Below are 13,982 nucleotides of genomic sequence, written 5' to 3'. Positions count from 1 at the left end.
CGAACACCTTGATTCAAATTCCTAATAGCACGAATAAATCGTATTCAAATAAATAATTTTGCAAATAAATTGATCTGAACTAGTTTTACTGACCTCGATCTAGAGAATCATCACTACTCCTGAAGTATAAAATATATTTTAGGGCGTTAAAATAGAATTGCAAATGATTGCCATTTCCTTGTTATTTGGTGACATATTTCAGCGAAACATTTCAACCAAATCGTCATACAAAAACCGAGTGTTCGGAATATGAGTCTGTTCGGAATTTGAGACAAAACGGTAATAATCATGAAAATCTTTTGTGCATGGACTGCAATTATTATCTGCAAAGCAGTGAAATAATAATTGCTTTAAGTTTGTACAAAAAACGAAAATATGTTGATGATTGCTGATGAGTGAATGATGAATTCTTGAGCTTGAAATACAGTATCAGACTTTGAAAATACGTGCGAAAATGTCATGTTCATAGTTGAAAGGGATTTATTTTCATTTGGAGACATATTTTTCCTGAGAGTGACATCTGATACCTCAAAATACCGAAACAAAACACATTATAGGTGAAGCTAAGCTTTCCAGGTGCGATACGCAATTTTTTATTTATGATGAGTAATGTAAACTCCAGACGGCATATTAGAGAACTTCCTGGTCTATTTCTTGTTGAGGTAATTGTTGAATTCAGTGAAGAATTCCAAATGGAATAGGTCAAGACTAATTACCAAGAATTTTTTTTGATGAAATTCATGTTTGATCGAGAAAAGGAGTTCTTCTATCTGGAGGAACTCTTGGTAGAATCTTAGCAGCTGGAGGGATCTCTAAGAAGAGTTTGCAGAAGGATACCTGAGAAATTTTCGGAAGGTCTAGAGAGATTTCGAGTAAAAAATGTTCTAACGATCCACAGGATGGATTCATGTCACACAAATTTTTGTGGTTTTGCTTGGTAGAAACCTAGGGATATTTTTTTAGGTTTTTAGGCGGAATCCCGACATATGAAATATTGTTCGTAACAATAAAATTGACAAAAATGGTAGTCTAAGTCAGAGTTGCTCAATATCAGCGATATCAGCTGATGGCTGATTTACTAAAGCTATCAATATCACTTGCGAACTATCAATATCACTTTGATTTAACAACCAACAGCAGTGATACGACATCACACTCTAGATCATAATAACTGCATCAACACACTGGTGATGGAGTAGACAGCATGATGTTTTTGTGATGTAGAATGATCCGAATTGTATCGCAGTCGGCCTGTACAAATCAGAAAATTTTAAGGGGTCTATTTCATAACTCGAGTCAATCAAAATCGCTCGACTGGAGTCGCTGTCGACCAAACAATTCTCTGGTCTGGGCTCTAGTCTAAGTCCCTTTCCGCTATGCCCTTGTGCAAATTCGTTTGAGCTGAAACTTATAAGCATGCAAACCCCTGTAACCCTATAAGGGAATCTGACCGGCTGGCTTTCACCTGTTCGCTATCTCGTCCATATGATAGTGGTGGCCCTCTGGCTTCAAGGGTCATATGGCCGAGATTGTTCTCCTAGGTTGAGCTCATCCTGAATTTCGACGGGGACATAATTTCCTGGAATGTACACGAGCAGTCTGTCTGCCAAAGCCACCGAAATGAAATTTGCCGTATCAATGGATGTCCAATTATTGGATGGAAAATTTAATAAAGGCAAGCCGCTTGGGGGTTATGTTTGATGTCAGGTCATGGCATAGTGTTGAAAGCACTGTTGTCCGGCATCTCCTCGTTGGCTTTGGCGTTGAGCTGCTAGACATTTTTGTTGCAGCCATTCTCGACACATGCATCTTGTTGCCATCTTGAATTCTTGATGCTGTCAATCTACAAAATTGTCCTCACATGGAATCGTCCGGAAGAAGCACGACTCTTTTATAATAATGGCTCAATTGATGTATGGGCATAACCTCAATCCATCGTGCACTCTCGCCTTTCAAAAGGTTCGTTCAAGTGCACAATTGTAATAGACTAGCATTATCTTTACTCCAACGCTTCCGGTAATTAATGGTGTTTCATTTCCATATTCCCATACCATACACTGACTGTTTTCTGCACGTGAACGCTCCAGAAGAGCCATCAGTATGAATTGTATCCTTTCATTTTGATATACATAGTTGCACATAAGAGAGGCCATTCGAATGGAATGGACTTGGGAAGTTTATTGATCCCAGTGGATGTTGAATCAATGCAAAATTTGAAGTTTATCTCACTGTGCTGCTATTGGCATCGAAGGGAACCATACATGTTCGAGTAATACGGGGAATGTGTCCCAGGGGCTCGGTCAAAAATTGTAGCCCAGCCCTTTGATTGCGCTTGGCAGCAACAGCATTGTTGATCGATGTGTTGTATGCTTTTCATTGGTATTGTACTAGGAGTTATACAACAAAAAAGTAATAACGTGATTATTTAGTTGTACATTACTCACATTGTTGATTCTGTGCCAACTACAAAGAGCAAATAGTCCTCGCTATTTGATAGGGATGTATCATCCGCAAATAATGATTTTTGACGTCGCTGAGGTAACTCAAGTAAGTCAGATGTGGTACAACATTGGTCCCAGTCAGAGCCGTAGCGTGGCCTTATGGCGCCCTTGGCGAACCGCAATTTGAACGCCCCTTGTTCTAAGCTCTTCCTTTTTTACTAATTGGCGTGAAATTCCAGAAAATTTTCAAAGACTCTTTACAAAATGCTTTAGCGTTTTCTGTTAATATTGTTCATCGGAATTCTCAAAAAAATGACATCATAAAGCTCCTGTAATACTTAAATATTAGCTTACACTGATAAGACTTGTGCAAGAAAGCATAATTCGATGTTCAAAATTACTGTTTATATGGCCAGAGACGAATTTGAAGAAACCACTGGATTCACAGCCCAGAACCTCGCGTCGCGTCTTTTATGTGTCTCTTTTAAAGTTTCAATGAAATGCATACTCCCGAATATATCATTGTAGATATTGCTGATACTTTTATTTCTCCATAAGTTTACAATACATTTGTCCAATGCTTGTTCACAAAATCGCGGTAAAGATATTGATTAGTCATATTTAGTTGGTTTAAAAATGAGGAGCAATCGCAAAACATATCCCAAAATATCCTGATCAATTCCTTTAATTAAAAGGATTTATCGAATATTTTTGCCTTGAACCATACAAGAAAGTTTTTGAAGAATTTTCATGAAAGCAGCGCATTGTATTTGTTTCAAATTTCAAAGTTTACTTATTTTGTCAGTAGCGATAGGGGTAGTACTGGCACTCTTAATCTGCCCTAGGCTCCTTCCCAGCATTTGCTTTTATAAGCCTCTATTGCGTTCATCACACAGACGTTCTTAAGCAATGTTGCTCAAATGGTCACTGTGTACCCTAGCAGCAATCAGCCCTTACCGTAGTTTTGCAGTCTAGTAGTTCCGACTACTATCAAACTATGATAAGGCCTGAAATGCTACTAGAGTGGTTAAAGTGAAGAACGAAATAGTGTTATTAAAAGGTCCTCATTCCCTATTTCATTTCATTACTCACTATCGTCACTTTTATTTTCGACACTATTACGTGTATCACCGAATATCACTCATCAACTTTCGTAATACACTTCAGATATGCTTTCCATTATATCACTTTTCACATCACACCATTTTCATATAAATTAATTGTTATTACCATTTACCATCTGTTAGCATTACTAAGTAATTAAAATGTATCATTATTTTTGTTGCTGTAGAGTCATTACTAATCAAACTACGATTTGGCACTATGAAGAAAGTTACATTAAAAATAATTACTTTGATCCATTCTTCTGCACTCACTGTCATTTTTAACACTTTTATCATGCATGTTTGAAGAACTAGGCAATAAAGTTTATATTCAGAGAAAGGATTGAACAATGTATTACAGCTATTATTAAATTAGTAGAGTTCACATCATTATTATTATATTTTTAACAAAACTATCAGAATCACTTCCAATTTCATTTTCAAATTTTCGTCACCATATATTTTATTATAAAATCACTATTAGCACCCTCACAATCACTTAATTTAATAACGACGAGTGTAACGCACAGTTCCACCAAACACCCATTCTCATGTTGCACTATAAAACGATTGATCACACGTTGGCTTTGAAACTTAACTACCATTGCTGATTAGTATAAAGGATGCTACAGTTCGTGTAAACGAACTGAAACATCAACAACCAGCACTGGTTTATAAGCAACTACTGCGCCCTGGCGTTCGAAGAGAACCTGACAATATACCCAAACAAATTAACAGATCCTCCGCCTGAAAGCAGCCGTTTCATGATAAATCATAAACCGTTGGAGGTGTGCCAAAGTATTGGGAAGGTGATATGTTTCACAGGCGGGTACTATTATGGTGCACTTTCTACTTTGGCACCGTCAAACCCTGTGATCGTGGCCAGGGTTAAACAAGTTTCAAAGTTTACGCAATGAATTTGTGTAAAATAGCTTAAGATTCTATTCTATTCTATATTCAGGAAATACTCATAAATTCAAAGAAGATTTCTAAGGAAATCTTACCAAGATATTCTATAGAAGATTCATTGAATAAATGAAATTGAGGATATAACAAGTTTTGTACAGATTAAAGCATTTATCAGTCTGTTTGTAGCATTTTTTTCAAGAAATATAAAAAAATCTGTTGTTTCAACAATACCCTATTCCATTTCTTATATTCTGTGATAATTTTTTAGAATTTTTTCGTTAGGACTCTATACAAATCTTGCTTGACGTTCTGTGAGTAAAAGATTAACTAATACCAAAGAATCTTGCTCAGAGTTCTGTCTGGAACCCGTCTAGTATTCTGTTATGATATGGGTTATTTGGGGTTTATTATTACTTTTTTGTGGAAATTGTGCGCCGAGTTATTTGAGAATCCTTCCAGAAATTCTGTGGAATCCTACTATTTTACTTATCAGATGTTATCTACATATTCATTTTGAGAATGTTTTATAGATGTTTGAAAAACAGGCACCGTGCATAAGTTTATTTATCATTGCTGTGGACAACTGTTTTCGAAATTATGGAATGAACTTTTAATGATAAGTATTTCAGAAATATCCTATTTACGCATCATTGAACACCTTATGAAATGCTTTGAAAATGTTTTGTTCAAAACGTTCCAGAAATAGTTTAACTCTACCATGCAATAAACATTAAGCTTATAAAATATATAGTAATAATGACGTAACTTTGTCCGTGACGCAGTTCTGCATCGCTATTTGTTTATATCTATTATTGTTTTTTTCTAGATTCGGTGGCTGCAGAAACGCCTTTACTAAATGTGTCTCCAAAAAAAATCCCAGGTGCCTCAAGCATTTTGGCGCCCCCTGAAACCCAGCGCCCTTGGCGGGTGCCAACCTGGCCAACCGCACGCTACGGCACTGGTCCCAGTATGCTACTTTGAGGTGAAGATGAATCGAAGCCAAATTTCAAATTTTCAAGAGTACAAATCTGGAGAACCGCACATTCGTTTAAACTGAAAACTTAATCGATTGATCACCACCAGCTAGTGACCAATCGATTAAGTTTTCCGCTTAAACGGATGTTTGATTCTCTAGATTTGGGCTCTTGAAAATTTGAGGTTTGGCTTCGATTCATCTTCACCTTAAATAAAAAAAACAAAAGTGCTTACAGGAAGTCTATCATACTTGGAGTTTTGAACTTATTCTTCTTCTTTTTGGCATTACGTCTCCATCGGGACAGAGCCTGCTTCTCAGCTTAGAGCTACATTGCATTCGTATATCGTGTGGCAGGTAGCGATGGGCGATCCGAACATCGTTTTTTTCGTTCCGATAAATCGATTTTTTGAATCGATGTTAGGATCACTCAAAATCGAGTGAATCGATTTTCTGCATTCGATTTTTTGTGTCGATTCAAAAAGGATGAAATTGGTAAGAATATTTAATGAGATGATGAACCAAGTTCTGAACTCGTCTTGATGCGTTTGTTGTATGATTTCCAAATCAAACGTTATTTAATGGATGGAATCTAGTGATTGAATTTGGTCTTATTTTGAGAGCTTGTTTTTGTAATTTTTCCAGGGAAGTCAAGGAAATTTACATTACAAAAAGATCCTGGACCGATCGGGAAAACGCACCTGGACACCTTCAGCATGGCTTTGCTTTGTATCCGCGGACTCTAACCATTCGGCTAAGGAGTTTTCATAATGAACTTGATTTGTACCGTTTGACAAATATTCAATGTTGAATGAGTTTGTAAGTTGGTAGTTAATAAACAATGTTTTTATTTCGGGGCAGCAGGGATGAAAGTCCAGGGGCTTAACGAACCCCCCATCACAGCACCTCTGCGAGTCGAGGAGTTGCCCAGGATGTGGAGGAGTTCACAGTGGGCTCTGATGAACCTTCATAAAAACCACAAAAATCTGAATCAGTGCGCATCGTACCTTCGTGCTGTGCGTACACGAATTCTCTCTGCTCTTGGAAGTTTTCTTAAAAACTACCTAAAGCAATAAAACAGTACTTTTCAGTGCTACAAAAACAGTACTTTTCAGTGCTAAAATTAAAAACGGTACTTTTCAGTGCTACTAAAACAGTACTTTTCAGTACTATTTTTTCTACTATTGATCTCTTTACGATCCTTGTTTGGACCCGTGCCTTCAATTTTTCGTTGGACCCGTTGGCGAAAGTTAGCGGTGGTAATCCTTCTTGGACACCGTCTTGGGAAAAAAAAACCTCTCGAAGGTCACGTCTTCTTTCGTTTATTAATTAGAGTAAAGTGGGGCAAAAGTTCGAGTGGGGCAAGAGTTTCTTTTTAAGATTTCTAGCTCAAATCAAATCAAAACTTAGAAATGTCATGGTGGTTCGAATGCTATTCAAGTAAGAGACTTTCACTCCAAATATCATAAAAATCGATTGAGATTTGGAAAAGTTATGGCTATTTGTTGTTTTTCGACGTAAATATTGTAATATTTGGTCAAACTTTCGATGCATGGAACCAAATGAAGATAAAATATTTTTCAATATTTTATATAAGGGCGTTTCTAGGCCTATCTTAAGGATGCTTTGACGTGTATTAGTTTTTCCATAAATAGTTGGAATCAATTTTTGGCCCATAGCGGGGCAAAAGTTCGAATCTGCGGGGCAAAAGTTCGACCCATGTATAAACCCACGGAAAATTTTTCAAATTTCCTGAAATCTACATATTATCTTTAAATTTAGCGAAATTTGCCTGATCGAGCGAAAAATGTCACAAAAATTTTACATTTTCACTTAGTTTTGCGAAAACCTGCTATTTTTTGGGTGTATTACAATTAACCCTGTTTTGGGCATTTTTTGATGAAAATTTAGTGTGTATTTTTCGGCAAACATAAGTTTACGGCTGGTATAAAGTATGCCTTTCATAAAAGTATTGATATTTTGTGTTTTAGCCAACGAACTTTTGCCCCACACTTGATTCGAACTTTTGCCCCACCGGTGGGGCAAAAGTTCGTTTAAGACAATCAATTTTGAAATTGTTATAACTAAAAATGGGTAAATATTTTGACACAAGATTGTTCAGCAAAGTTTTAGCCAATATGTTGAAGGTTCGCTGTATGGTATTTGTTTTGTTTCATCTGCTATTATTTTCATGGAAACTTTGATTATACCACTAAGGTCGAACTTTTGCCCCACCTTACTCTAAACATGGTAACAACAACAAACAAAAGAAAGGGTGAATCTCTGAATTCACAACTTCCTTCCAAAAAAGTGGGATTTAAAACTGTCACTAAACGTGGCAAGAATGGAAGAAAGGACGTTTCTCTGAAATGCGAACTTTCTTCCAAGGGTGAAATGAATGATTGTATCGAAATGAGCAATCAGGTTGATGCTCTAGACAAATTTTCCGAACACCAAATCGAAGCAGCCTCTAGCTCAGGCTCTTTGATTCAAGTGAGGAAGCAAAGAGTGCCGCCTATCGTGGTCAGTTGTTCCGAATTTGGGGGATTTAGGCAGGAGATCTTGAACTCCATTAGGGGAATCAAGGTTTCCTTCCAAATCGCAAAGAAAGGAGACTGTCGTGTTTTGCCGGAAACTCTTAAAGATCGCGAACTTCTTCTCAAACTTGAAGAGAAGAAGCACAAGTTGTTTACTTATGACGAAAAAACTGAACGTTTGTTCAAAGTTGTCTTGAAAGGTCTCTCATGTGACTATAAGTCACCTGAAGAGATCAAAAATGGTATAAATGATTTACTTGGATTTTCCCCAGTCCAAGTAATCATTATGAAAAAAAAACCCAATCTGGCATTGATCGGAAAGGGCTTTCTCAAGAATATTATTTAGTTCACTTTAACAAAAAAGAACTAAATAATATTAAAGCTTTAGAAAAAGCAAGAATTATGTTCGATGTCCGTGTGACATGGGAACATTTCCAGAAACCTGGCGAACATTACCAGAACCCCACTCAGTGCCGTCGGTGCCAAAAGTGGGGTCATGGTACAAAACATTGCCGCATGGATGCTAAATGCATGATTTGCGGAGGTTCTTCGCACGCCAAGGACGTCTGTCCAGTGAAGGAAGATACCACCAAGTTCATATGCTCTAATTGTGGGGCTAATCATAAGTCCAATTTTTGGAATTGTCCTTCACGCAAAAGAGTCATTAGGCTCGTGCCAGGCAGATGAAAGATAATATCCGTTACGATAACGGTCGTTTCCGGAATTTGCCTGGTAGAGTATCGAACAATGCTCATTTTTCAGTTAACGATCGCTTAATTAGGAATCATACCCATCAGGAAGATCATAATAATGCTCTTTAACAAACTAATTTTAATCCGTCGGGTAGCCGTTCGAATCTTTCAATTTCGAATGTATCTACTCACGGTAAATGCTTTGCCGATATCGTAGCAGGTAATTTGAACTCTTCCCCTATTCGTTCCATGAGTACCGTAAACTGGGGGGAAGTTGATCACTTTTGAGCGATTCTGTGCTATAATTCCTAGTGGGATGCTTGTATTATCATCCAAATATTTTTAAAACCTGTACTGGTTGAATGTTTAACGAATTATATAAATGAAATTTTGACGAATTATTATCGTAATAACAAAAACAATTGTTGGAGATCAAAAATTGGTGTTTTTGATTCCGGGGTGAAGTTGATCAATTACTGCAATAGGTTTCCTAAAATAACGAAGTATGCTACTCACTAAATTTGGGGTCTCTGAATCTGAATCAAGACTTAAAAATCTTACAACTGATTGATAAATCGGGTAATTTTTTAATTGAAAGTTGTGAATTACAGATTACACCACATTAAACGCCTAAAGGTAGGCAATTTTCTTTGAAATTAGCAACCCTCTTGCAAAAATATATTTTTTCTCTAAAAATAAGTATTTGTATCCTCAATACAAATTCGAAACTGGGAACACAAAACATATCTGGAATGTATGAAACAGTTTATTAAAACTGTAACTTTGTATAGCCGTGGAAAAAGTCGATTGTTTGGAGAAGAACCCTTCAACAGTTCATGAAAAATTTCCTAAAAAATCTGTTTTTCCATGAAATAATTACCTTGAACGCCAAACCGAATTTATGAAAATAAAGAGTAGCTATCAGGTAATGCCACAACTCAGAAATTGTGATAATTGAAATCGTGTCATAGCTCTTATAACAGTCTATACATGTGGCTACGGGAATGATCAACTTCTCCCCGCTGATCAACTACACCCCGAATTACGGTACCCATTTTACTTGTTTAAAATTCAATGGAAAAAAACCCTACCGCCACAGGTAACTCCTACTCCATTTGATTTTGCCGTAAATGGCCAAATTTTGTATGCATAACGGTCTGTCCAAAATACTTTGATCACCCTATCTGTCAAAGGATACAAACTCTAGTGGAATTAAATGGTATAGTATTAAATTCGGTTTTTCATCTATTTATTGGCTATAATTAAGCTTATATTGAAATTGGGAATTTTACCTTCTTTAAATCATCGGTAGTTCTGTGTAGTTTTACTGATATAATAATTATTTGCATTACACTTGCTTCAATTCTTACAAGTGATTTATCATATTTCTATATTGTTCATAGATTATTGAAATTATGGCTTATAATACACTCATAAAAAGTCCTACTAAAAATATTTTTAGCACAAGGGTTAACTTAGGAGTCATTCTCCTCCAACATTAACTCTACACCATTGCTTGCGTATATCAGTAAATCGAACGACTCGGTGAACAGTTGCGTCAAAAAGGCTAACTGTTTCTCCGTTGTGAAAAGAAGAAGCCAAAACTCCTGGTTGCTAAAACTATGAAATAATTTATTTAGTACGATTCGAAGCATTGAAGCAAACCGATGCTACAGAAGGACGAATAAGTCGTAAATCGTTTTAGTTACTGTCAAAAGCTGAATACAAGCGCAATGCGAAAACCTTTTCCTGGACCTATTACCGCTAGCAGTTTTTCTCCCAGCATTGACTATTGCTTGAACTAATACTAAAGAGCTATATATCGATGACGATTTATCTTTCTTCAAGAGAAAACTGTTCTTCAAAATTCAGCTTTGAAATTCATTAGAAATGCATGCTAACTGTAGTTTACTATTGGGCATTAGGCCAAACGACATTAGACCAAATGGCATTCGGCCAAATGACCCGGAATCGTTCTGTCTATTCTCACGACAAAAAATAAAATTGTGTTAACATTATTCGTTAAATTTATTATTTGGAATATTTTATCACGCTGTCGTCAATTACACTAGCGAGTCAACACTACGCAATTAGCAAAATTAAAACGGTGTGCAATAATTGGGCTCAAAGTGTGTAATATTAGGATGCGGGTGTTTTCGTAGTGTGCAATAATTGGGTTTTGGCAATGGTTCATGAATGTGGAAAAAAGTCAATCAAATCAATAAAAAAGCACAGAAATCAATGGGAAATTTGATTGCCGTATATATTTGCTGGTTTTGGGTGAAATTCAGTTTAGCTTTAAGGGATTTGAGAGGCAAATTACTGACGCTGCTTTCTTAACCGGGCAATAATTGGCAATCTACCCTAGTTTTGAAAGCAATAGAAATTTCAGCAATGGATGAAACCAAAGGAGAGAAGGGTATCTGGGACACAATTGTGTAAATTTTTAGGTCTAGAGTATAATCTACAAAAAAATGACACTAAGTTTTTGCACAACTTTCACCTAAATCCGTTGCAACATTTCACCTCACCGAAATTTATTACTTTATGGTGCATTTGAAATTATATTACAAACAACAAAATATCAAAAAAGTTGCACTGTTATGTTTTAAGAATCTGTATTCATGATTCCAAAATGACCAAAATTGCCACTTTCCATATCAGAAATAGGAATTATAAATGATTGAATTTAATCTATGAATAGTGCTTATGTTTTCATGAACTGTATTTATGATTACAGATGATTTCCTGATCGGAATTGCCACTTCACATAACAGAATGTAGTCTTTCTGAAAACGATCCAAATATTCGTGATTTGTTTGAAAGTTCAAGTGTTTAGAAGGGTTTGCTTCACTGTTTACGACATCTTTGAAAAATCAGATCGTCACTTAATGAATGGATGTTTTCTTAGATCTCTTCTATTATACGGTTTTCAACTACAATGAAAACGGACGACTCCGGATGAAGACATTTTTGAACCAGCCTAACACCCCACCGGGCAAACGGCGGATTATTACTCCTTCACTAGTGGTTCTCCGCCCGTCGGTCTGCTCATTCTCCCCCATTTGTAGCGTATCCACCTTCTTCACATAGATACGTAAGTAGTACGCACACACATACATCATCCCACCAGCCAGCCAGCTAGCCGGCTCAAAACGATCCCATTAGGGAAAGTCGGGAAAAATCATACTTTTCCGCCTCAATTTTGTTTCGACGTCCGCCCAGTGAACAGCTCAGTTGCGCGCGCGTTCCGTTTTTTCGCGGTCTCTCGATTTCTTTTCCTTTTGCGTTTCGTTTCAGTTTTGTTCGTTCGTTTTGTCGGTTTGTTCGATTGTTTTCCATTAATTTCCACACTTGCGTTTGCTTAGTTTTGTTTGAGCTAATTTAAAGAAGGATTTTTTTGCGCTGGAATTTCCTTTCCGCGTGTGAATCACAAACCGGAAGTCTGAGACATCTGACGATTGATGAAAAACAGCCAACGGCAGGAACCAGAAAATCGTGGTGGGTTACAAGTTTCAGACAAACGGAGAGTTTGCTTTAACAGTTTGCAGAAAAGTCCAAAAATAACGAAGTGAATTACCGCATTTCCCTGGAATTGGAGTTTGTTTAATTTGCGTTGCGGTGTTCTTCAATGGAAAGTGTTCCTGGGAAAATCCAAGTTGTTCAGTGATGTTATGTAAACTGAAAGTTCAACTCGTGCCTGTCAAAGTTTGATAAAAGAAGCAAAAGTTGAAGCCGACACCGAAAAGAGTGAGAAATTAGTGCAAATAATATTTAAAATAGAGCAAGAGAAATAGAGAGAGAGCCAACATCAGCGCAACGATAAGTTGGAATATTCAACGTTTGGCTAAAAATAGCCCTATTTATAACTTTTGTTTGAGACTTGTTTATTATTGTAGGTGAGTTTTATTTTTATCGCGCATTGAAATTTTGCCGCCGTGGCTGAGAGGAATTTTTCGGTGGAAAATCTCCGAAAAGTGCGGCCCAAGTATGTGTACGTTGAGGGAATATCGCGCTGCGTTGCGAGAGTTTAAATTTATACATTTTACATTCGACATGAAGCGGATTTTTTGGATTGCTTGTAACAGTGTGTGGAGGGACACGCTAGCTGGGAACAGCTGTTGGTATTTTGTGGGGCTGCGATATGATTGGTTTCAACGCTACTCGAAGTGTAAATTAAATGTCGAGCATTTTAATGATTTTGAAAGTGAGTCTGATGCGTCACGGCTCATCGAAGCGAAGATGATGCATTGGGAGCTACTTATGTTCGGAATGAGGGTTTTTCTTCAAAATATATTCCTATGTATTTCATTTTGAGATGCTGCTACTTATTAATCTTTTTCTACGATTGCTTAATATTTTTAGTCTCAATATATTGAGCAGATCACAAAATAAAAAAATCGAATGTTTAGTGATGTCCAGTGAATCAGAGCAGTTCAGACACAAAAATTGAAATCTTCGAGGAAAGTTCTTCGAAATTGCTTGTCTTACAAAATTCAACGATTCAACAGAAAGGTATATTGCTCTAAATATTTCGTTGAAAGTATTTCGAACCCAAATTTTTGTTTGAATTTAACATTTACGGTAGCTGAATAGATAATTTCTTGCAACTTCTCAACTTTCTACTGATTGAAGTGCAAGCTATTTCCACTCTATTGTTTGATACTTCAGGTCAATCAACACATTAGATGTTGAGATCAACGCTTTAAAATCGAACATTTAGTATAAAAAACAATCAATCAGTATTTCTCGAGGAGACCGGCCCACTACCCAGACAACCAGAAGACGCATAAGTATTAACGTTTATACTCGTTAACTTGTACAAATAACATCACACCCGGTGACGGAAATCGTAATGAGTAACGAGTTTCCTCGTATAAAATGATACTTTCTGAGTTCATTAGTGCACTTTGCTTCGTTCCGTATACACGTACAGAGGAAGTCGAATCAATCCGTAGCAGCTGTCAAATGAAATTTGTTATTATAATTTAAGTCGCATAAGATTACAGAAGAGGTCGTAATAAAATGTATACAGTCGTATTGCATGTAGACTTTCATCATTTAATACATGCACATATATCACCTCCACTTTTGTACGTTTAAGACCATTTCGCGACATCTTGTGGACCACTTGATTTTTGACAATTTTTGGCTCACTCAAACAGCCATAACTCAGAAAATTCTTTAGCAATAAATTCACAACAACATGGTTCTGGAAAGAGAAAACATAGAAGCTTTATTTGCAAAAATAAACATATTTGGCGGCCATATTGAATTTGGTCGCCATATTGGATTTACCACCGATTTTAAAAGTTTTTGCATCATTG

General features: G+C 36.7%; 1 protein-coding gene across 4 annotated transcripts in view; it reads left to right on the top strand.

Annotated features, from left to right (window-relative positions):
* LOC5568245 (ELAV-like protein 4) overlaps positions 1-13,982 on the top strand; it is a 162,355-nt gene that overhangs the window by 93,211 nt on the left and 55,162 nt on the right. For 2 of the 4 annotated variants that reach the window (XM_021845881.1, XM_021845877.1), the window contains exon 1: positions 11,851-12,554. The exons of 1 other annotated variant lie outside the window; for it this stretch is intronic. The gene's annotated coding sequence lies outside the window, so the exon portion shown is untranslated. Of the gene's footprint in view, positions 1-11,850; positions 12,555-13,982 lie in introns of those variants that run through there. One more of the 4 variants, XM_021845878.1, reaches the window with a different exon arrangement.

Source organism: Aedes aegypti, chromosome 2 (genome assembly GCF_002204515.2).
Source record: "Aedes aegypti strain LVP_AGWG chromosome 2, AaegL5.0 Primary Assembly, whole genome shotgun sequence".
NCBI lineage: Eukaryota > Metazoa > Arthropoda > Insecta > Diptera > Culicidae > Aedes > Aedes aegypti.
This window is presented reverse-complemented; position numbering and strand designations above follow the sequence as displayed.